General features: G+C 41.4%; 1 protein-coding gene across 5 annotated transcripts in view; it reads left to right on the forward strand.

The window, feature by feature from the left end:
- The first annotated feature begins 1016 nt into the window (after window positions 1-1016).
- LYPD6 (LY6/PLAUR domain containing 6) overlaps window positions 1017-24478 on the forward strand; it is a 123942-nt gene continuing 100480 nt past the window's right edge. For 2 of the 5 annotated variants that reach the window (XM_019838090.3, XM_006935277.5), the window contains exon 1: window positions 1021-1158. The gene's annotated coding sequence lies outside the window, so the exon portion shown is untranslated. Of the gene's footprint in view, window positions 1159-19819; window positions 19925-24478 lie in introns of all 5 variants that reach the window. The other 3 variants (XM_045033760.1, XM_003990754.6, XM_019838092.3) reach the window with 3 other exon arrangements.

The following is a 24478-nucleotide window of genomic DNA, read 5'->3' on the forward strand; positions in this document are numbered from 1 at the left end:
CCTACAGTGAAGATAGTCTTGCAGACCAGGTACCCTGGGCAGAAGGGGGGGACCTCCCTGGGACCTTCTCTCAACCCCCACCCCCAGCCCCAGCCTTGCTAAGAGGGGAGGAGGGTAAGGTCGTGCTCTCTTTCCACTTTGAGTCTTTGGATTGAAAAGTTCAGGAGAGTGAAACCTGATTTACAACAAGGAAGAGAAAAATCAATACCTCCGAGAGATTGGCAGGGGGTCGGGGGGGGGGATAGCTTTACCTGGGAGGGAGGTTTGTCAGAGGGTGGGAGAATTTTGCCTACCAAAACTCACAACTAGATTCCCACTTTCTCACGAAGACCTGCCTCCCAGGCTCTCTCTCCCACCGCTCCATCCTACACCCCGCAGTATTGTTTTCTATTGCAAACGTCAAGCGGTCTAGGTCTGCCCTCAACCAGAGCGCGACTTGCTTTTCAGCTCTTAGGTGCTGCGGCTTTCGCGAGGGTGGCCAGGAGTAAGTTTTGGCTGGGGCCATTTCACACTGCCAGGCTTTCCATCACTCAACTGCTAGCCAGGGTGAGGGTGAGGCGAGGCGAGCCGCGCAGGGGGTCGCTCACAGGAAGAAATCGGTGCAACCTGAGCAACGCTCAGGTTGTTTGGAACGCTCACTGGGAAGGCGCTTCAAGGGCAGGTCTCAAATCCTCTGCGTTCAGTCGGTAGAACTCGGCGACTCCCCCTGCCCGCCAGAGCGCGGAGCGGGGCGCCCCACCTGCGCCGGGCGGTCGGCTCCTGCGGGCTGGAGTTTGCAGACTTGGCTCTCAGGCCGACTCTCCCGGAGTTGGGTCGAGCGCGCCGGGCCAATGAGCGCGCCCCGTGGAGGGCTCGGCTCCCCCCGAGCGCGCTGATTGGTCCCGCGGCCCGCGAGGCAGGGCTGGCCGGCCAGGGCTGCAGGCGAAGGCGAGTGCCCGGCGCGAGTGGGAGTGGCGCGCGCGCCCCCCGCCGACCCCCGCCCCTCCCCGCCGCGTTCTCTCTCCTTCCTCCTCCCTCCCTCCCTCGCTCCCTCCCCGCACTCCCCGGCTCCGGCCGCGCGCTGGCGGGGCTCCGCATTGCACACTCTGGGGGCGCCGCAGTGTTCGTGGGATGGGGCAGCGGGCTGCCGCTGGCGGCCGGAATCCGCGCGCAGCCCGGGTGAGTAGAGGCGGGCTTCCCGGGAGAGCACAAAAGGAGACTGGGTTGGTGCCAGCAGCTGTAACTACTGCGGGTTCTGGGCCAACCAGGGAGTGGGCTTAGTCCCGGAACTACCCGGTGCTAGGACACCCAACCCCCTTCCCGAGGCCGAGGGAGCTGGGGTGCTCGCCTCTGCATCCCGCTTCTGTGTTCTGTCCCCGAGTGGGCAGCCAGCACTGCGCGCAGGTCTAGAGGGGCGTGTGTGTGCGTGTGTGTAGCGCTGGCTCACAGAGGGCGGGATGGAAATGTCAGGAGCTGCCAAGTTCAACGCTGGAGGAATCTCTCCCGGGAGTAATTCAGCACCTTCTCTGGGCCAAGTGTGCGTCCACCAGGAACTCCAGCCGGAGGGAGTTCCTGGGCGGCGGAGTGGCAGCGCCCCACAAGTTGCTGCAGGGGGTGGGGGTGGGGGGTCCATGGCCTGGCTGCGCCCACCCAGGGCCACTGCCCAGGATGCAGTAAGCTGGGGCGCCTCCAGCCATTGCGGGAATTCGCCAGGCCCTCCGACCACCCACCCGGGCGACTGGGCGAGGGGGCCGTCCACCCACGAAGCCCGGGCTTCGCCTGGGCTTGACTTGGCGATGTGTTTTTCTCTCTGGTAACAGCAGTTCGGTTGATTTACATTTGGCTAAACAGTGAATTTTAGCCTAAAGCGCTCTATCTGTGGGTCTGTCTGACTCGTTCTGCCCCACACCACAGTCTCACTAGCTCTCCTCCCCTCCCCACACCCTGCCCCCAGTATCCACCCCCCTCTCATCACTTCGCCTTACAAAACTTGGTGTTTCAATATGATGACATCCGGCGTGGTCTCGGGCATCTTAAGTGCCACAATCATTTGCCATTTCCTAGGGAACTACAAGGGCTTGTATAATTTTGGGAGGGGGGTTGAGGCGGGAGCAGATCTTTGGTAACGATTTGGTGGTGGAATAGCATTGACTTCCCAGAGCATATCACAAAAAGAATGTTAAGCTTCTCCCTCTGGTAACCTACCCAAAGTGTGACCTCCAAAATTCAATTTTCTTTGTGGGAGACTAGGGAGTTTAGATTCTCCAGGGAGAAGCTTATTTCTTGTTAAATTGAACTATGGTGACATATACTCTGTTCTGCTCTGCTCTGGCCAGCCATTGCAGATGCCATGATATTATTAGAGCAATTCCCTTAAAGCCATTACATTTTCTTTCGAGTGAGAGGACTCAAGATAGCTGCTTAAAATTTTGGATCTGCACCTTATTTCTCTGGAAGACATTAATGGTTACTGTATATGTGCTCACGTGTACCAAGTTTGCGAAAGATATTTGTGCAATCGTCCATGAAATGGCTTAATGCACATTTATGTTAAACCCATTTAAATGTAAAACATCTATCTGTTTTCAATTTTAGTTTCCACCTTGACCAAAGGCACCAGACTGAAACAGGACTTAAAAACAGGTCCTGTTGAAGCAGAGGTTTTACAGAACTCTAGTCCTCAGAGCACACAGTAAGCTTTCTGAGCTTGTAGGTACACAAAGCCTGTTAAAAATTGTGAATGGTTCTTTGGGTTAACAATATCAGAAATGCTTCTAGAGCAAAAAAGGGAGATAGGATTCATGGGCCTATATTTTAAAGCTGTTGACAATGTTTTTAAAATGAATGTTTATATTACAGAATGGGGCTGATTACAGGCAAATAATGTCAAGTAAAAAAAAATCTTGTGTATCGCATCATGCTATACAGTTTACATGGCACATTGTGATGTCCTATTAAAGTGTCTGTGAGGGAGTCACATTTTTGTCACCCCCAGTTTTACAGGGGGTTTACATAAGGCTCTTGGAGATTATGATTTTTTCCCAAGGTGAATTAGTAGAGTTCGAGCCAAGTTTTTTCTTTTTGTTTTTCATTTTTTTTTTTTTTTTACCTCCTTTGCTCTCTCCCTCCCGTCCTTCCTTCGTGTGGACTATATGTTCAGTGTTTTCCTACTTTCAATTTCTGCACTTCTTTTTACTATTCAACCTGTGGCTTCGGGACCATTATGTACCATTCCCAAAAAGCTTTGCTCTCTGCTAAATATCATTTAACTCCCACTAGGATGTAGGGTGATGAGGATTTAAGGAGAAAGCTAATAATGTTTTTAAGGAACTGTCCTTTTTCAAAGGGGTATATTATTTTTGTTAATGAGTTATTAAATATACAAGTAAACAAAACCCTAAAGAATGATGTCCTAATGATAGGGTTTCAGGAAAATTAAGGGCTGGTAATGACAGAGATGCTTGTAACAGTGACAGAAATATGTAAGTCTCCCCCTTTATAAGCAGGAACTACTCATAAGCTCTATAGACAATTACAAGGAGGTACTAATAAATGATTATTTCATTAGTGCCATTCTTATGTTAAAAAGAATTGACAAAACAGATTACTTATATAAACCCAGAATCACTCAGGAAAAAAACAACAACGAATACCCATTTATCAAAAAGTCCTGAAATCGTCATTAACAAGTGTACACATGCAACAGAAGATATTGATTAGAGAGAAATCCTGTTTTTACTTGCACAGTTAGCATTAAGGAGCATACAGATATCTACTGCCTATCTGATTATTTATTAAAACCCCATCATTTGCAAATCTTTTCTTGGAAAATTATTGCACACAATGTTTATTTGTGACATTGCATAATATTTCTTAAGATAAATAGAATTAATTTTGTTTGCATTAATGTAGGTAGGTAATGAGTTGACTAGTAATAATTCCTAGTTAAGTATGTTGGCTTTGGAATCAAGTCCCGGCTTCACATATACTAATTGTGGTAGGACTTCAGAAAGTGATTGAACCTCTGTGTGCTTTGGAGAGACACATAAGAAAATACATAAGTTTTCTTATGTGTAGAGCATGAATAACAATGATGCTTACCTCATGCAGCTTTTCAGTGTATTCATGTGGTAATATTTAGTGAGCACCTACTAAGTGCCAGCACTGCTCCAGATGCTAGGGATACATGGACAGACTCCTTGCCAATTATGTTTACAGTCTAGTGCCTGAGAATTAATGACTTGATATGTGTAAAATGCTTAGTGTGGAATATGACACCCAGGAAATGCCCCATGATTGTTAGCTATTGGTATCATACGTTCACTCTGGAAATGTTCACTGAGTACCTAGGAGATGTAGTGCATATTGGAACACATAATGATGAATATATATATTTCAATTCAATTCAATTTGATATTATAATGAGAGAGAGAGAACTCCAAAGAAAGACGTCAAATATAATCAGTTCTCTAAAGATAATTCAGTGCAGACATGGAAGAAGAAAAAATGGAAATAAATACTTAAAAATTAAATTAGCCATTAGAAAGTGGGGAGTAAGTATATGGATTTCCTTATGGGAACTTATGATAAGGAAAATAAAGGTCTTGTATTCAAGCTATTTGAAACATTGAATACATAGGAAAAAAATAAAGAAAAAATAATTCTTATTTAGATATATATAATGAGAAAGAATTTTTTGACGGGTCAGATTATTGAATTGAACTCACAAAGGGTGACAGATCCCAGGCACACAAAAATGAGATAGCCAAAATGAACTTGAAAAAAAAAAATCCTTGCAATAGATTCCTAAAACAATAGCCAAAGACTCTTAAATACTGTGAAATGAGAATTGTAGAAGCAGTTGGCTTACATTGTACCAAACATATACTCAGAGATAAAAAGAGAACATAGTGGAAATGAATTCTTTGCTTCACCTTTTGCTGAGTAATATTCTTACACCCAGGCTTTCTCAAGCAATAATCACATTGCAGGAAATAGAGAAAATAAGTGCTCAGGATATTCCAGACCTAATCAACAGACTAGACACAGATAAATCACTAAGACCAGGTGGCCATTACCCCAGTGTGATGGAGAAACTCCGTTGTGTAAGTGACAGCTCTCTGGGGCATTGGCTCGTATCCCTAGGGTTTCTGTCAGGAGGAGGGTTTCAGGGAGGACCCTGGAGCCCTTGAACCAGATCTGTGTCCTCATGGACAATTGGAGATCAGTATTCAAAGCTAACACAGATTATATCAAATACAACATATTTCGTAGAAAGGGGGAGGATTGTATTCAAATTAAAGGAGGAAGTATGTGGCTACAGTGTTACAGAAAATGTAATATTTTTAAACTTTGAAAAAGCCTAGCTAGATTTCAAATCCCAGTTTCCTCCCAATTCATGACCTTTTTTGTCTGGCCAAGAAATAAGAAACAGAGTGAAGATAAATAGACACTTCTCTGCATGGACAAATGGGCTCTTCCAGGAAGTAGTTTGGGGATGATTTTATTTAAACTTTTATAAATGTTCACAGATGGCATGTAGTTCTTATGAGTAAGTAAAAATCAAGCTGATAAAGTTGAACCATAGGAATAACGTAAAAGACAACCTAAGTGGGAAGAAAAATAATAGAAGATTAAAGGCAAAATGGAAGATTGAAGATAAGTGTACTTGGGGAAAGCAATCCCAAGCACATTTATAGGAGATGGTTTTAAATTCTATTCCCATCAGTAGTCAACAGAGCCAGATAATATTCTCTCAGCCGTCTAAAGAAAAGTGTATCTACCAAGTTAAAGTCAATATTAAGAGAAGGGGGGGGGGGATATAAAACTCTGTACTAGTGTGACACCATTTTTTGAAAATGTGTTGTTGAGTATACATATATACATCCTTGCTACTTATTTGTTCATCTATCTGGTTAGAAAGTAATGCATTACCACATTAACAGCGACTATCTCTGGGTAGTATGGGATTGCAAATGTTTTTATTGTCTTCTTTTACCCCATTGTTTTCCAAATTTTCTACAATGAACATGCATTGCTCTTATGAGAAAAAGTGCTCTGAAAATATAATGTAGTGTTATAACCTCAGATTTCATACTGTTTTACTGTAAGAAAGGCTTGTTTGATGATCATATCTGTTTCTTTGGAAATCTGTACTTGCAAATTTTGCCCCGAATTATCTGTGTATACAGCATGTGTAAATAACTTCCTTGTATTTACTATTAGGAAAAAGTATGGCTGAAGAGCACTGGTGCTCTCCTTTAGGGAGTGAGAACTGTGAACTTGAAAGAGATTCATTCCATTTTTGCCATAACTATCAGGATATGAAGAACCAACCTATCAGAAGCGTTGCTGACTCCTTTGTAGACTGTAAGCCCATGAGGACAGGGACCAAGTCTGTTTCTTTCCCTTTGGACTCCACAATTGGCCTGGCACATGGCAGTCTCCCAATAAACACGTTCAATGTTTGAATTGAATGAAATGGATGAAAACTCCAATAGACTCACAGAAATTGTAAATAAGAAGAGATCCTAAGGCCCGCTTTGTTCTTTGAGGTCATGTGGTTCATTCAGGTCATATGACCTTATATGATCTATAAGTCATCCTGACACTCCTTGTACTACACAACCCCTGGGCCACAGAAATGGTCTGGGTTGGTTATCTAGGATCCTCTGGCTTATTCTCAACTTTTCATCCAGATCCTACCCCTTGATTCCGTCTCATTTCATTTTGTTCCTGTGTTTTTGGACTAGGGTTTTGTTTCTTTCATTGGCTCTAGATTTTACCTTTCTGTCAGGCGTAGACTTGGGATCATCATCTTCCTTCCTCAATTTGGACCCCAGGGTGTATGATCCCTGTGTGCTCTGCCCCTTTCTGGTAAGCTATAATCTTTGCAAGAGAAAAATATATGCCACAAACTATTAAATATTCATAATTGAACCTAACACTAGATCCCTAGAAGAAACCTGGGAGTCAATGTATATTCTATGCCAACGTCAGCTTGATAAGTTGCTGTTGTTAAGATAACAATATACACGGTTTGTCAGAATCTTAGTGGAAGAACAGATTATTGTATCTTGTTATTATATAAAATCTGGTATATATGTCACTGCATGCAACTCTTATTGTCATTCCTCAAGAAAGATAGATATGAAGGAACCAGATATGAACACTCAAATGATCAAATCAGTGTCTAGGATTGTGAATGAGTACTTGCGGAAGGTAGCTAGTATCTGATGACAGAATATAAAGAAAACAACTCTTCCAGGAAAGAAAAGCCCCAAGGAATAAGACCCTTGTCTATATATTATGAAGTTACTGTAATGTCTACTAGAATATCTCCTTAGATTCAACTAATCTGGGGCACCTGGGTGGCTCAGTCGCTGGAGCGTCCGACTTCAGCTCAGGTCATGATCTCACGGTCCGTGAGTTCGAACCCCGCATCTGGCTCTGTGCTGACAGCTCAGAGCCTGGAGACTGCTTCGGATTCTGTGTCTCCCTCTCTCTCTGCGCCTCCCCCGCTCACACTCTGTCTCTCAAAAGTGAATAAATGTTAACAAAAAACTAAAAAAATAAAATAAAATAAAAGATTCAACTAATCTGACTGCAGGACTACCACTGGTCACCCATGGCACCAGTGTAACCAGAAGACCATAGGACAGGAACCATGACTTGCCATCAGGCATTCCTTTGTGGGAGCCCTTGCAGCCACCCAGGGAGCACAGCTCAGGTATGAGGAGATGAGGGTCACATTGGACAGGCGTGGGAGCCATCTTGGCCTAGAGGCCTCATGCCCCGTGGAGCTGGCATCTTCTTGTAACAACTGTATAGACAAAGCTCCCAGGATTCCATAAAGGATGTAACCAGTTTCCAGAATCGCCGTGGTCAGGGATACTGCAAGTATCATTTCTGCATCAGGTTATTCTAGTTTTCACTCAGTCTGCCAATTAGAGGTCACAGTTATAACTGGTGACTAGTTACCATAATTAGTAACTTCGTTGACTTTTTTACCCTTCTCAGGTTACTACAGAAGAAGGGCTAGATGGATACTGGAAGTCAGATTCTCATGCACACATTTACATATAGAGCATACTTTGGTCATTTCTCATGAAAGTGGAAAATTAGAACTAGAAAACATGTGTTGGCATTTGAAAGCAAGGGATTTGGGGCAGAAAGTAATAAGCCCAAGGACTTTATAATATTTATATATTTAAATTTATATATTAATATATATAAATATATTAATATATATTTAATTTATATATATATTTAATTTATATATATATTTAATATATTAATATAATATATAAATATATTAAATATTTAAAATTGCTGTCCCTGCCCTGCCCTTTCACCTGCCCATCCTCACTCTCTGTCTTGCCAAGGGGGCATGCAGGCTAAAATCAAAAGTAGATTTAAGAAACATATAGGTGTGTGTGTGAGTGATTACTACGTAATAGGTTATTAGGGAACACAGAAGTACTGGCTATGGAATCTTCGTCTTCTGATAGATCTGTCAGAGGCCATAGATGTAAGAGTTCTTAAACCCAGGATTGTCCTACTGTCTCTGCCATGAAAAAGAAAATGAAGATTGTTATCTGAATTATCAAAGCAAGTCTCTTTAAGCATCCTAAATGATTAACAATATGGTTATTGTGTTTGGGTGGCAGGATTTTGGGTGAACATTTTCAAAAATATATTCTTTAATGTTTTTACGTGCAAGAAGCAGGAGAAATAAGGATTGCATTATTCTCATCCCATTTTTCCCTTTTCAGTACTGAATTGTATAATAAGTTAGAAAATGTACATATTATTTAAGTTTCCATCAAGACATCTAGAAATACTGGTTCCTTTATGCCATTAAAGCAATTTAGATAAGGTATACACTTACTTGCACTTATAATAATAGCATTTATTACTCTCTACTTTTTGTTTGTATGGCTTTTCATCTACAGGACCCTACCTACTTGTGCAGGATTATGCTAATTTTCCACTGGCAGAGGAGCAGTGCAGTGTAAAGGTTAGAGGCCAAGTTCTCCTGTGTTGTAATTCTGCCCACCCATTGCCAACTGTGTGACCTTGGGCAAGTTATTTAGTCTCTTCCAGTTTAACTGGTTGCTGTGAACTAGCGGGGTGACCTTTAGCAAGTTAGTCACCCACCGTCTGGCCTTCATTTGCTTCAACTATAAAACCAAGGGGCTGCACCAATTAAACTTTAAGCTCCGAGATGAGTAGGCACCAATATGTATTTTTTGACATTTAAAACTACTCATTAATGCTGATCTAATAAAATAGTTTTGAACAACTGAAAGTGGCAAAATGTTGGTATTTAGACCAAACTAAATGAAACAGAGTTCTTGGCTTCTAAGAGCATGAGATCTATAATAAATAATTTAAAAGATCTAGCGCATCTCCCTGGAATTTGTTCTTTTCTCGCTCTGTAGATCTTCACTGTTCTTTGACTTGATTATTCATGCAGAATACATTTAATTTCTTACAATATTTCTATCTTGAAGAGGAAAAAACCCCACTTTCAAGTGTTCTAAAAATATTACCACTTAAAAATACTGACTTTAATAGAAGTAATATTCTGCACTTATGTAGTATCTTTCCATAGAAGATCAAAGGACGGGTATTAGAAGTACATGGTTTTCTTTTATGTATAACTTCATAGAAGAATTTCTTTTATGAAATTCTTTTAATTCATATTCCTAATCACTCAACTGAGTGAATTCCCAAAAACTTTTGCAGCTATTCTGACTCTTGGTCAGACACATCCTTGGTCAGGAGTGTCCTTACCTCCATTACTTCCCAATGGACAATCCTTTTTATCTTTCGAGGCCTTGTTAAAGTGCAACCTCCCCCCAGAAACCTTTTCTCCTGATTCTCCTCCCATCAGTAAAAATGTTAGTCTTTGGGGCGCCTGGGTGGCGCAGTCGGTTAAGCGTCCGACTTCAGCCAGGTCACGATCTCGCGGTCCGTGAGTTCGAGCCCTGTGTCAGGCTCTGGGCTGATGGCTCAGAGCCTGGAGCCTGTTTCCGATTCTGTGTCTCCCTCTCTCTCTGCCCGTACCCCGTTCATGCTCTGTCTCTCTCTGTCCCCCAAAAAATAAATAAACGTTGAAAAAAAATGTTAGTCTTTTATTTAGGCTTGTATTTTTTTTTTTACTGACGTGTTTCTCACATTTAGTTTATTATTTACATAATGTCTTATTTTTCTTGAATGCTAGTGTGAGCATAGTGTCTTGTATAGAGTAATACCTCAATAAACATGTTGAATAGAATTAGCACTTTCATAGAGAAAAAGCTGTGGAGATCATGATGGGAGCCGCACAAAAGATCAGTTTATTTATCTTAATTTATTTATTTTTAATGTTTATTTTTGAGAGAGAGGAAGATTGACAGAGTGCGAGCAGGGGAGGGGCAGAGAGAGAGGGAGACCCAGAACCCAAAGCAGGCCTCAGGCTCTGAGCTGTCTGAGAGACAGAGCCCAATGTGGGGCTTGAACTCGCGAACCACAAGATCATGACCTGAACTGAAGTCAGATGCATAACCAACTGAGCCACCCAGGTGCCCTGAAAGATTGGTTTAGATGGAAAGGATAGTTGTAGTTGTTTATAACAAGTACCACCTAATTTAATCTCTGGATGTCCATGAAGAACAAATCCCATAAACTGACTGTTCTCTTCAGAGACACTTCCCTGCTTTTGTTTTCTAGAAATACCCTCTAGTATTGAGGTTTATACAGAACAGACTGTAAGTCATTAGTCACCATGACCTAGGACTTGGGGAAGTGAGGTATGCCATCTTCACCGGTGGAAATAAAAACTGGCGTGCTTCACACTTCCACACTAAGCTGAACTATACTTTTTAAGGTGCATTGATAATTTCTGTTAAACAAAAACAACAGAAAAGTTGAAGGAAGAAAATAATCATTCTTCTTCCTGTGACCCAGATTTATTATTCATATGTAATTTCTTACTACCTCAATAGTATTGCTTTTCTCTAGGTCACATGGTGGCTGCCTAACTATGCATACAGCATGTGTTCAGTGTGTTTGATCCTTATTCTGGTAGAATAAAATAGAGGACAATATATCAGACTTGCTATATATAGGTGAAGATATACAAAATCTTTCTATGCTGTTGAAAAACTCTTTCATGAGCCATCACCCATATGGCCCCCTTCTCATAGAAGAGAGGAACATACATAGTGAGGACTGGCACTTTTTAAACGGAGACTGAGACAAGGCTAGATTTAATCTCTAATGGCCAATGTTCTTCCTGTTCCATTGTCATAGATTGGAATCACAGCCAGCTGATTGAAAGTGTTGTTTTAAGAAGCACCAGGTGAGATATGGCAGAATCAACATCCACTCCACCCAGTTCTGAGAAACAACTCAGGGTTCATCTTCCACTGTTGCCAGTGTTGTTCTTTGGTATAGCCAAGCCTGGCGAGTGATGATCAACATGATGCAAAAGACATTTTCCCACCAAAGCTATTTAGAGGCTCGACTTTCTAAATGAAGGACAATACATAGCTATAGTGGAATAGCATTTCAAAGAAAGATACCTTGTGTAGGGGTACTGTTTTCTAGGCTTGGGAACTATCTAGGAAAGACCTTTGCAGGAGAGGTAGTTTCCAGTTAGGCTAAACAAAATAAGGAAATGCAGAGTGCTATGTAGCACCTGAAGGGCGTTGCAGGCAAGTGGGTAAACTCATTTCCTGTGGCTTCTGGCCCACTCTGACATTGCATGAGGGTTTCCCATCTCTCCAAGAGAAACCGTGTACTGAATAAGGTTGGATGTGGAAAATGGAAAAGAGTGCAGAGAAGATGGAACCAGAGGACTTAACAGTTAAGGAGAGGATCATCTACTTTATGATCAGTTTGAGAAAACTTTCCCTATCCTGTCTGATTCCAGACCTTCCCGGGAAATCCCTACAATAAACATATATAAAGTTGAGGAGAAACACAAAGCTCTATTGCCTTAAATTATCTGTCCTATTCCTGCCATGGCCTCCATTAAAGCTACTGCCTGGTAAGTCATTGTTAAAAGGCTTCCCATGGGGAAAGGATGCACTTACTAATGAATGAATCTGAGCCAGTTAAGAGGTGCTCATTGGTCAAGTAGATAAATAGAAGTTGAGGGAATGTAGGAGTCTGAGGAGAGTGAGGCAGGGACTCAGGAGAGGCAACTATTTTGTAGTGAGGTATGGGTGGAAAGGAAAGATGTTGGGATCTCTGCTTATTTATCCAAACTCCAGTCATGCTATTTTCTGAATTATCAACCACTAACTAATTCCAGGTTTTTGGCCAAATGAGTTAATTTTGAATGTCCGTTTCTTCATCTGGAAAATCATTGTATGATGAGATCAGCACTTCTAGGACAGGATCTGCAAGAAGAAACACCAGTTCTGTGGAATGTTAAAGGCAGAAACAGGGGATGATGGTTCAATATGTTTGGGAAACAGTGGGTTAAATAATATATATGTATTTTTTTTTTACATTGCAGGACTTTTGGTAACTGAATAGTCACTCTAAATATCTGAAAGGAGGTGTACTACTCAGTGAAGCCCAAAACTGCTTGAAAATAGCACCCCCTTTGAAGGTGCATCCTGATGGTCAGTGTAGTGTTCTGTACAACACAAAATATTGGATTAGCTGATGTCTGGGTTTCTTCTGGGTTTTAAATTCTGTGAATCTACAATTCAATAGTTTGTCTCTCTTCTGTTTCTTTTCTAGCTAGCCCCTTGCCTCTCATCTAGAAGAGTTTGTGTGTTGTGTATAAACCTATTGATCAAAAATGTACTGTTAGAAAATCCCTGCATCTACTTTGAGAGAAGAGCATGCTGAGAGAGTCCAAACCTGCAAGGTGTGCATTTTCCCCTGTAGGTTTAAATTTTAGACTGCATAAATTCACAGGCAGTCAAAACACGAATAACAACTTTGCCAAGCACACCCACTGCCCCCCACACCCCTAACAAAACACTGAAACATTTATGCTAATAGAGGGGATAACATTTCAGAAAAGAACAATTTGCAAAAGACCCAGATTTTATTCTGACAGAGGCATTCTGAGCCAAGCAGCGCAATTAATCACAGAGCTGAAACATCAAGATGAAAAGACAAATATTGAATGTATACAAAATGTGAACAGTTCTTCCCTTCATCTTCAGGATTACAGAAGAGGTTTATCTCACCTTGCCCCCCAATACCAGTCTTGGCTTTTTTTTTTTTTTTTATTTGGCTCCTGCCAGATTCACCCTTTGCTTGATGAGGAGCTGGTAAAAGCCGTAGTGTCTCAGGAGAGAGTGGAAGCCCTTATAGATGTCCAGGGGGATAGTATGGTTGGGTCTGGATTTTGCTTTTTCCTACTGAAATAGTTCCGCTTGCAGAGGTTGTAAGGGGTGGAGGAATACAGGGTGGCCATCTGTAATCTCTTGGGTTCAAAGGAAAAGTAAAGATTCACCCTGGCTGTTTTTCATATTGTAATCCTTGCACTTTGTGAATTCTCTGAAGTTAGGCTATTCTGGATCTCTGTAGTAGGTAATCTACAAGACAATCTACAGCCAACAATTTATAGTGGCCTATGAGTTTGGCTCTTTTCATGTTTTTAAAGAAATAATTTATTAGGTAATGTTAGGATACAAAAGCCAAAATCTGATACCAATTTCACTTTACTGTTAAATTAAATTTGTATGTCTATTTCTAAGTTTTAGTTATCTGTTTTCCACCATTCTAAATTCTTTTTTTTTTTAATTTTTTTTCAACGTTTATTTATTTTTTTTTTGGGACAGAGAGAGACAGAGCATGAACGGGGGAGGGGCAGTGAGAGAGAGAGAGACACAGAATCGGAACCAGGCTCCAGGTTCTGAGCCATCAGCCCAGAGCCTGACGCGGGGCTCGAACTCACAGACCGCGAGATCGTGACCTGGCTGAAGTCGGACGCTTAACCGACTGCGCCACCCAGGCGCCCCTCCACCATTCTAAATTCTTAAGAGCCTTTGTCAAATGTTCTGTTATTCGAACTCAAGCATGTGTCTAATAAAACATCAATATTCCTATTTAGTTATGCTTGTTTAAAAAATTGGAATTAGTTGCATACATTTAATTGTATATATTATATATATATATATATATATATTTATCTATTTTTGAGAGAGAGGGAGATAGAGCATGAGCAGGGGAGGGACAGAGAGAGAGAGGGAGACACAGAATCCGAAGCAGGATCCAGACTCTGAGCTGTCAGCCCACAGCCTGACACGGGGCTCGAACTCATGAACCATGAGATCGTGACCTAAGCCGAAATCGGACCCTTAACCAACTGAGTCATCCAGGCGCCCCCATTTAATTATATTTTTTCACCCCCATTTAATTGTATTTTTTAACTCTAAATTGAATTTTGATATTTGGTGGACAATTGCTAAGCATTTCTTTTTCCAAGTGACAAGAGACATATTATAGCATTGGCTCAATTGGGAGGTCTTGTGGTTCCTTCCTCACCTTGAATTGTCTTGATGAGGATTCCAGAGCACACTGTGCTCCAGTTTTTGAACTCAGCTTCATCTTTTAGAGGCCATCTTTCCTGTACCCTTAAACATATGTGCGGTGCCTTAGTTCATCACTCACCGCAAGGCCTGGCACAAAGTGGATAGATACTCGGTAGGTATTTGATGAGCAGAGGCTCTCCCTACTCAGTGTTTGCTGAATAAATGAACAGATTAGTTAATGAGTGGTGCTTCCTATAATCATCACCACTTCCAAGCCATCGTGGACTCATGACCTGACATACAACACTATTTTTCTTAACAATCAAAGGTGGATATTTTAACCCGCAAATATGATGCTAGTGTTTAATGTTTATTTTCCTTTTTTTAAAAAAAAAAGTATCCACAGATAAAATAACTCTACTTAGAATTTTTTGTACAGAATTTATAAAGCAGAAGAGATGTATCCCCGCAGTTGTTTCTGTGCTGCAGCAGCTCAGTGAACTTTGGAAGAGACGTGGGTCCTTTCACGTGGGAAAGAGATGCTCTGTATGGGCCTGAACCTAAGTGCCACAAAAAACTAGGTAGGATTTGTTTTGGCATGTTATGGCATTCCCCTTTTCGGACGCTCAATCATTTTAGGGATGAAGGATTTCCATAAAGCTTTCTGCATAGTCTTCAAATTATCTTATGTGAAAAAGAATCTAGTGTGTATTTGGTCTGTAGTTGACTGTTGATGTTTTATAGGCAACGCTCTGCATGTGTAGAAACGTTGAGCCATTTCTTAGACGTATTGACTAGTAAGTCTCCCTTGTTTAAAGACTATCTGTTTGGGAGACGACGGGTGTACACCCTTCTCTTTGTAGATGGGGTGGGGGGAAGGGCTCTTCCTTTCTCTATTGCATTACCCCAGTGTTTCATAGCAGTTTGTCTAGGCCATCATCAGTATCACTGCTTGGCAAAGCGTTGTTGATTTATTAAAAGCACCTGTCCATTTTGATAACCAACCTAGTGGCCAAAATCCCCAAACGACTTGTTTTGGGGCTCGGCACTGAAGTTTTATTTGCTGTAATTCACCCAGTAAATGATAGATAGTATCGAGGCTTCCTTTCCTCTCTTTTTTGGGCAGGTATTTGTATCTTTCTTTGGCAGCGCTTAAGAATCTGTCTCTTCTTGGTGATTGTGAGGATTGTTCATACTTGAATAGAGATTATGAGCTTAAGTTTAAATAGCTTTGAAATCTTTTAAAAATAGTTACTTCTTTTAATATTGCATCACCACTGTGTACATTTAACATGTCCAGCCGTTTGAGTGACCTAATATTTTACATTTGCCAATGTAAACATAGCAATAATTAGGCAACAAGTACTTTTTTTCTGGGTGCTAGCCAGGGATATAAAAAAGAAGGGTAGACATGGAAAACTGTCCTCATGGAGCTTGGAACTGACTTTCTCTCTGTCTTTGTCTTTAAATATTTGAGAATTGCCTTGTGCCGATCATAGTTGAAGGTGGAAACACAGAAGTGATTGAAACAGGCAAAAGTCTCTGATAAAGCAGTGAATAAAGCTCACGTAAATCCCTGTCCTCATAAAGGTTACATTCTATCAGAGGGTCATAAATAAGAAAATATGCAGTATGTTAGATGGTCCTAAGTGCTTTGGAGAAACCAAAGAGGGGAAGAGGGAATGTCTGAGGTGGACAGGAAGCAGTTGGCAGTTGGCAACTTTAAACATGGTGGTCATAGGAGACCTCATGGTGTAGGTCTCATGAACACCTGAACACCTGGGCCGGGTAAGGGAAAGGGCCTTGGGGGCTGCTGCAGGAAGAGCCTTCCAGACAGAAACACAAAGGTCCTGCAGTAGCATCATGCCTCACTCTCAAAACAGCAAGAAGACTGGTGCTAGGAGTGAAGTAAGCCAGAGAGAGAGAGAGTAGTGAAAGCTCAAAAACATAAGAGATAGGCCATCCATAATTCAGGGCTTTCGAGGTTATTGTAAAGGTCTTCCTTCCTCCGTTTCTTCTTTCTCCCTTCTTCCTTCCTTCCTTCCTTCCTTCCTTCCTTCCTTCCTTCCTTCCTTCCTTCCTCTCTCCTTACTGAGTAAATTAAGACATTGGAAGAATTTGCACTAAAGAATGACCTGATTAATTGTATGATTCAAAAGACCACTGGCTACAGTTAGAATGAATAATAGAAGGGGGGACAAGGTTGGAATAATCCAGATGATGTTGGCTTATATCCATGTGGTTGCAGTGGAGGTGGTGAAAAGGGGCATGCTTCATCTATCTGGAAAGAGTGTGCAGGAGGTAGGATTTGCTGAGGACAGGATGCAGGGCACGCGTGAGAGAGCAGAGTCAAAGATGGCTGATAAACTGGAAGGGTAGGGCTATCATTTACTGAGATGGGAAGACTGAGGAAGAGCAGATTTGGAAAAGGATCAGATAAGCTTTGGACATCTTACACTTGAGATACTTGTTAGGCTTTCTAGTGGAGATATGAAGTAGATGGGGGGTGGGTGGGATATGGATATGAGTTCTGGGGAGAGGTAACTTTGAGAGCTTCACAATGTCTGTAAAAGCCATGAAATGGGAGCAGATCCACAAACATGAGGAGATTAGATCAGGGTGTCAGAGCAGAAGGAGGACAATTAAGTTGCAGTTGTATGGCCCTTTATTATTTGCTGTAGGTACAGAGGAAGTAGGAATTTGCAGGCTAGAAGAGATGAAGTCACTTTCATGGAAAGTGTGAAAATTAAACTGGTCCCTGCAGATGGGTACTATTTGGAGGAGTAGAAATAATGAGGGGAGAGCATTTTGGTTGAAGATACCAGAAATATCAAATCAAAACCACCATGAGGTATTATCTCACACCAGTCACAATGGCTATTATCAAAAAGACAGCAAATGTTGGTGAGGATGTGGAGAAAAAAGAACCCTCATGCACTGTTTGTGGGAATGTAAATTGGTGCCAATGCTGTGGGAAACAGTGTCCAGGTTCCCCCCAAAATAAAAAATAGAAATACCACATGATTTGGTAATTCCACTGAATATTTACCTAAAGAAAATGAAAATAGTAATGTGAAAAGATATAAGCACCCCTCTGTTTATTGTAGCATTATTTACAATAGCTAAGGTGAAGGCAGTCCAAGTGTCCATCAATAGATGAATATATAAAGAAGATATATATGTTATATATATTATATTATATAATAGATTATATTATAATATATAGATTACATATATATATATATATATATATATATATATATATATATACAATGGAATATTACTCAGCCATAAAAATAATGAGGTATTGCCATTTGCGAGGAGATGGATGGACCTAAATGGTATTATGCACAGTGAAATAAGTCAGACAAAGAAAGACAAACACCATATGATTTCACTTATAAGTGTATAATCTAAAAACCGAAACAAAGCAAAAACAGACCCATAAATACATAGAACAACTGATGGTTGCAAGAGGGAAGAGGGCTGGGAAGATGGGCAAAATGGGAGAAGGAGAATGGAAGGTACAGACTTCCAGTTATGGAATGAATAAGTCATGGGGATGAAATATGACAGTAACAGCGTCATGTGGTAACAGATGGTAACTGCACTTGTGGTGAGCGTAGCGTAACCTATAAACTTTGTGTGTATAAACATTGTGTTGTATACCTGAAACTAAGGTAACATTGTGTGTCAATTATGCTTCAATTAAAAAAAAAAAAGTTACCAGAATTAAACATACCATAGTTCCTTACTAGGAAGGTAGTAAAGGAAAATATAGCAAGATCATGGTGGAATTTTCTCACAATTAGAAGAGGTAGGATTTCTAGTCTCTTGTTTGGTCTGTTTCCTAGGATGATGATATGCAAATGGTAAAGAGACTCGGTCCCATTAAAATCTTGAACATTTCCTGGCACTTTGCTAACAGCTTTTCCTCCTTATCCTTGCAGCTGGTGCCGCCTTATATTTTGTAGTAACTTGAAACTGACATGTGGGGAATTTTAAGTACATATGTTATCAAAACAGATGTTCCACAGACTTTCTAGACTATCAGGGGGTCATCTCATGTTTCAGAAAGCAGTCTGAAATTTGAATTTAGTTACTCTCATAATTTTACATTCTCCAAAGTAACTATGTGGGAAATTTAAAATTTATTAGCAACTTTCTCTTGTTCTTAGATTTTAGAGAGGTGGTGATTCTAGTAATCTGAAAAAAACAATTATATGCTGTGCTATCTAGATGTAGATTATTGAACAACTTTACTTGCCTGATGATAAATCTAAGGCACAGAAGTATTTTAATGCTTTCTTTAGAACTTGGGAGTCCTACTTTATAAAGGCAAAAAGCCCCATTCTTTTTTCATGCAAAATGATGATTAAAGCAAAGATGAACTTCATAAAATAATACAAAGGATGCTGAGTTCAGAAAAACAGAGAAATTGTGCCTCTTGTTCCCTCTCCCCCTACTTTTTACTAGAATCCAGATGAGAATCCAGCTTTTTTTATTCTGTATAAAAGTTTCTCACGGAGTTGCAAAGGCTGGGGACTTTGGCAGAACTCCCTGAGATAAGAGCAAATTAGGGATTTCTTTCTTTTTTTTTTTCACTTTATTTATTTTTTTTTTTAATTTTTTTTTTCAACGTTTATTTATTTTTGGGACAGAGAGAGACAGAGCATGAACGGGGGAGGGGCAGAGAGAGAGGGAGACACAGAATCGGAAACAGGCTCCAGGCTCTGAGCCATCAGCCCAGAGCCTGACGCGGGGCTCGAACCCACGGACCGCGAGATCGTGACCTGGCTGAAGTCGGACGCTTAACCGACTGCGCCACCCAGGCGCCCCTTTTTTAACTTTATTTAAAGAATACCTTTAAACCAGTGTGGTATTAATTGTCTGGCATAACCAGGTATGACATTTCCATACCCTATTTTTTTCTTTGGGCTTTAAGAAAGTACAGAGTGCAGCTCCAGTTGGCCTTGACAGCTTATTGGTCAAGCCCCACGGGTGTTGGCTGGAGAGTGGCCATCACTGAGAGGCCCACTGGGCCCACTAGCACTGTCTAGTAGAACTTTCTAGTCTCTTCTGTGGTGACAAATGTTCTACATCTGCACTGGCCAACATATGGCTACTGAGTACTTGAAATGTGGCTAATGCGGTTAAGGAGCTATATTTTAAATTGTATTTAACTCAGATTTAGGTGGCCACAAGTGTCTAACGTCCACTGTCCAATACAGTAGAGTTGATGGCTTGTCCTGGGCTTTCTGGAGGATGGAATGGGAGGTGCCCAGGCTCCCCTTGCTGGGGTGTCTCTACCCCTCTATGAGTGTCCATAAACAGGTCTTTCTTTCACGCAGGGATTCTGCACCTGGGGTCACTGCTAAAGAGTGTGTATAGTACAGGACTTTGTGAGATGTGTCCTTCCTGTCCTTCCCAAGAGTGGGGAGAAGGAACATAAAAAGGTAAAGTGACATTAAATGCGATGAAGTATTTGTAATGGTTTTAAAGACTCTTTTCTCACTAAGATATTAAAACACAGCCTATTTGAATATTTTACTACCGATTGTGAAAGAGAATTAGCCTGGGGAGTAGAGGTTAGAGGTAACATTGTGAGAAACTCATTTTACCAGTGCCTTGAAAACTTCTGTGAGGGACCCAATTTCTTACCCTGAGGACGATTGCTCGTTTATAAGGAGCACTCAAGATTTTTATTAATCTTTTTGCACTTGAGAGTGCGTTATTGAAGTCCTACAGTGTGCCTTCACGTAAATACCAACAGTGGGCATGTTGCTCTGGGGCAGTGGTTGTTAAGGAGAGGGGTAAATAGCACAGGATATGAACATGACTAAGATGGGGCCTCAGGAAGCTGTGCAACCAGCACGGACAACGGACTCGGCCTCAGAATTCTCAGCTGGAACGTTGGTGTTCCGCAGTCTGCCGCGTTAAAATTTTACTCCAGGATCCCGGTGGGGGGTCGAAGACAGAAAAAAGGAGGCCTTTGGCCTCTCAAAGATCAGTTTTTACATCTGAAGACGTTTGACATACTCGCAGCCTTCCAGCGGCTGTGGTGAGCTGTCCACCTCCCGTAGTGGAAGAGGTCCCCATTGTGGAGAAAGGCGTTTAAAAAGATGTGTTGATTGATATTTCTGTGGTCGTCCTGCCACTCTGTCTCGTAAAACTAAATGGAGCTTGTGTGCCAGGGACTATGCTTCACTTGCCATCTAAATGAGGAGGAAAAAAGTGTGTACATGGAGGAAGAAAACTAACAATCAAATGCGCTGTGAGATAGATCCCAAATGAGCGGCGCAGACAGAAAATGCCATATCCCACAGTTGTCTTCAAATACATGAAGGGCTGTCTGGTGGAAGAGGTATTCGGCTTACTCTCTGGGGCTCCAGAAGGCAACACTGGTGGTATTTTCTTTAATTATAGAAAGGATTTTTGAAGGCCTATCTGTGCGGAGCACACTGGGGCGGGAGAATGAGTTAGGAGAGGACAGGGTGCACAGATGTGACAGTGCCCGCAGGTTGCGGACAGATTCTTTGCAGTCGATAGAAGGGAAAGCTTCAGAAGGTGGGAGAGGCCGCTTTGAAGGGATTGACCGTCTTCCCTGGAGGTGTTCCGAAAGAGGCTCCCTGGACCCTCTGACAAGGCGACTCACGTTAGTAGAGCAGGGGCCAGATAATTACCGACCGTGGGCCAAGTCTGGCTTCCTGCTTTCCCTTGTAAATCGTTTTATCAGAACCTGGCCATGCCCATTTGTGTAAATCTCATGCAGGCTGCTACAATGGTAGAGGTGAGTGGTGTGGTGGCATTCTGTGGCTCACAAAGCCTGAATTATTTACTATCTGGCCTTCTATAGGAAAAGTTAGCTGGGTCCTAAAAAGGATGGGAACCCGTGATATATAAAATCCTTTCTAATTCTCTGAAGGTGAGGGATTTGGTAAAGAAACAAGCCTTGTGGGAAGCGTGTGGAAGGTGCCCGTGAGAGATGGACTTCCAGCTGGACCTTCAAGGAAACTGGCTGGTCCTTTCAGAGGAGGCCTTCCAACATGACCCCTCGGCTGATCCCAAAGGGATTAAGTCAGTGTTCTTTGGATGCTGAGTACAGACTCGTCCCAACATCCACCCATTCATCCGTTCATTTATTCTTCATGCCTCCAGCGTATCCTTGGCCAGTGTAGACGACAATCTAAAACACTTCCTCTGCCTGCTCTTGGTAAAGTAAGCACAAATTCTGGCATGAGCTGTTGGCATTTTGATAATAACTTTGCTGGTATGGAAATGCTCATTAAGTTCAATGTTTATAATTGAGTTTTATGGAGTTATTTTATTTTAAGTATAATGGTCTCACCTAGACACAACTTAGAATTTATTCACGTGTTCGGCTTAATTGTAGGACATAAGAAATGATTGTTCCAAAATGAAAACCTCACTGCATTTGTGGGAGATGCAGCTCACAGTGTTAAGGAGAGGATGCACATTACTATTCATGCCTTTTTAATTGATTAGCCTTTAAGGCTTCTGAAAGCCTTTAAAAGTTGTTTTGTCAACATTAGACCAGCTGCTATGTAATTATGGTAGCTCTTCTTGCAGTTAAATTCTTTTAACAACGTGTTCAATCTGCCGATGCCAAAGTGCTTTGAACCTGTGATATATACTATAGAGAGCTTTTGTTTTTACTTACAGATGGTTGGTGCCATTTTCTGGGCCACTCTGTAGAATTTTCACAGAAATTTTAAAGATGAATTACTTCAAAATGGGAGGCAAATGAATTTGAACATCAGGTTACTCCTTCTCCTATAAAAATTGTTCATATGTGACTTGAATTTTGAACTTGACTCATAACAACCTAAATATGCTCATTAAAAAGAAAAGAAACCTTTTCAAGGCTCTTTTCTCTGGCCCTCCAGCTTGTAAATCAAAACTTTCTAGCATCAGTCAGATGATGGTGAAAGCAGGGGGGCCGTGATAATGAGCTCTGGTTAATGAGGAACCAGACATGGTGGTTCTGCCTTCCATGCAGGGGGCTGAAGCTTTGCTCAGAAAACTGAGCACACCTTAGTGGTGTATTTTGCTAGTTTTCAAAGGAGTTCTATCATGATGCCTGGCATGAAAAGTTATAACTAGGGATAGGGACTGGTATCGGAAAGATGCAAACGGAAGATGCCGTGCTTCTTTCCTCCCTGTCCCCCCGCTCTCCAAACCCCTCCACACACACACACACACACACACACACACACACACACACACTTTGTGCAACATTTCTATGGACAGGTTGCACAGGTGCTTAGGGCAGGTAAGAGGAAGAAGCGGTGACAGTGGTGGCTGTGGAGGGTGGCTCCTCGTATCTCAGCTACATTAGCTAACTTCTTTTCATTTTAAGAGAAAATGGCAGAGCCATTGAGACTTGACGCACAGAACATCAGCACCTGAAGGAACAAGAGGCTAGTGGGCTTACAGCTGGCTCTTTCTGGCCCTTGTCCAGTTTGTATTAAGGAATGCATCTATGTTGTTGGGAAACACATGAAGTGATTCCCTCAACTTCAGTCGTTGTGCTTGCCTTCTCCCTCCACTTTGTGGTATATAAGGAGGCTGGGAGAGAAGGAGGCTGGGAGAGAAGTTGACCTTTCACTGTATGAAAAAGCCAATCTGCTTCAAGTCTGAACAGAGGCTCAGGGATATTAATGATCTGCCAAATCTGGAGAAGAAGCTAACTTTGGCGTATTGGTTAATAAGATGGCAGGCCCAGCTGAAATTTTTGCCTCTTCCACTTACTCACAAGGTGCAGATTTGTTTGCTTTTGGAGCTCCAGAGCCCCAAGAATTAGGCATTTGGGAAGCTTGAGGAACCAGGGACCTGTAGGCACCTACTTGTGTTTTGAAGTGGCCTTTGAGATGCTGATGTGAAGAGAACTAGAATTTATTTAAATAAAAGTGCCTACATTAATTAATATTTTATTTTAAAATAGTGTATAAAATTATATACTTTATCTTGAAATTTATTTTACAATCTTTTATGTAAAATTAACTATATATTTTTCCTTGTAGGACAAAAATTATTCCTGGTAAATGGCTTCCTCTTTACAAAGTTATATTGAATGTCAGTTTAGATGTTTTTAATATTTCAGACTGGTAGAAGAATCTACCTGGAGATGACCAAGAAAACTAGCATGAATCTCAGTGTTCAATATCTAAATATCAAAACTTGTTAGTTAACCATCATACAGTTTTGGGGAAGATCACCTTTTGCTCAGGTGCATTGTTTAAATTGATATGATAGAAATTAAATCTGTCTCCAAGTGTCAGTTATAATTGCTTGCATGAGACCTGGTTTTCTAATCAACATTATCACATAAACCTTTTATATGCTTTCATGTATGATGCTGGTCACATTAGCATTTTATATACTTTCTCAAAGTCTGCATATAGTTGTAGAAAATTGTAACCTTTCGAAACTTCTTTGAGGGCTGCCAAGTGGTTTTTATTATTCCCCCACAATAATCTCACATTGTCTTGAGACTGCATTGACCCAGGGAGAGGACATACTAGTTTTAACCTCTGTTGCTGAGGAAAGGCCTGATCATCATTAACCTCTGTACACACATATGTACATATATCCATGTATGTGAGTAGGCAGTTTTCAAAGAGCTCCAGTGTCAGCAAGGCAAAGGACTCTTGCATACTCAGATGGCAAATGTCATGGAGATCTTAGCTTCTCAAACAAGTCATCCCACCAAGTCCCCTATTACATTCATAGGTACCTAGGCATCACATCTCTTTTTTTAAATCAAGTATTTAGATTTTCTTGTTTATAAGCAGCAAAAACCGAAGTCAAATCAACTTAAGAAATTTTATTTTTAAAAGGTTATCTCATGTGTGGAGCAGAATTGATCTTTTTCTCGCATCTAATTTATTCTCCTTGTATTCTGTAAGGACTGGCCTTTGCACGCTGGGTCTGTGTACTTAACTAAGAGTAAATTTTTATGGTGCTGGACTGTGCCATCCCTCTCTTAT

The sequence above is a fragment of the Felis catus genome, chromosome C1, assembly GCF_018350175.1.
Source record: "Felis catus isolate Fca126 chromosome C1, F.catus_Fca126_mat1.0, whole genome shotgun sequence".
NCBI lineage: Eukaryota > Metazoa > Chordata > Mammalia > Carnivora > Felidae > Felis > Felis catus.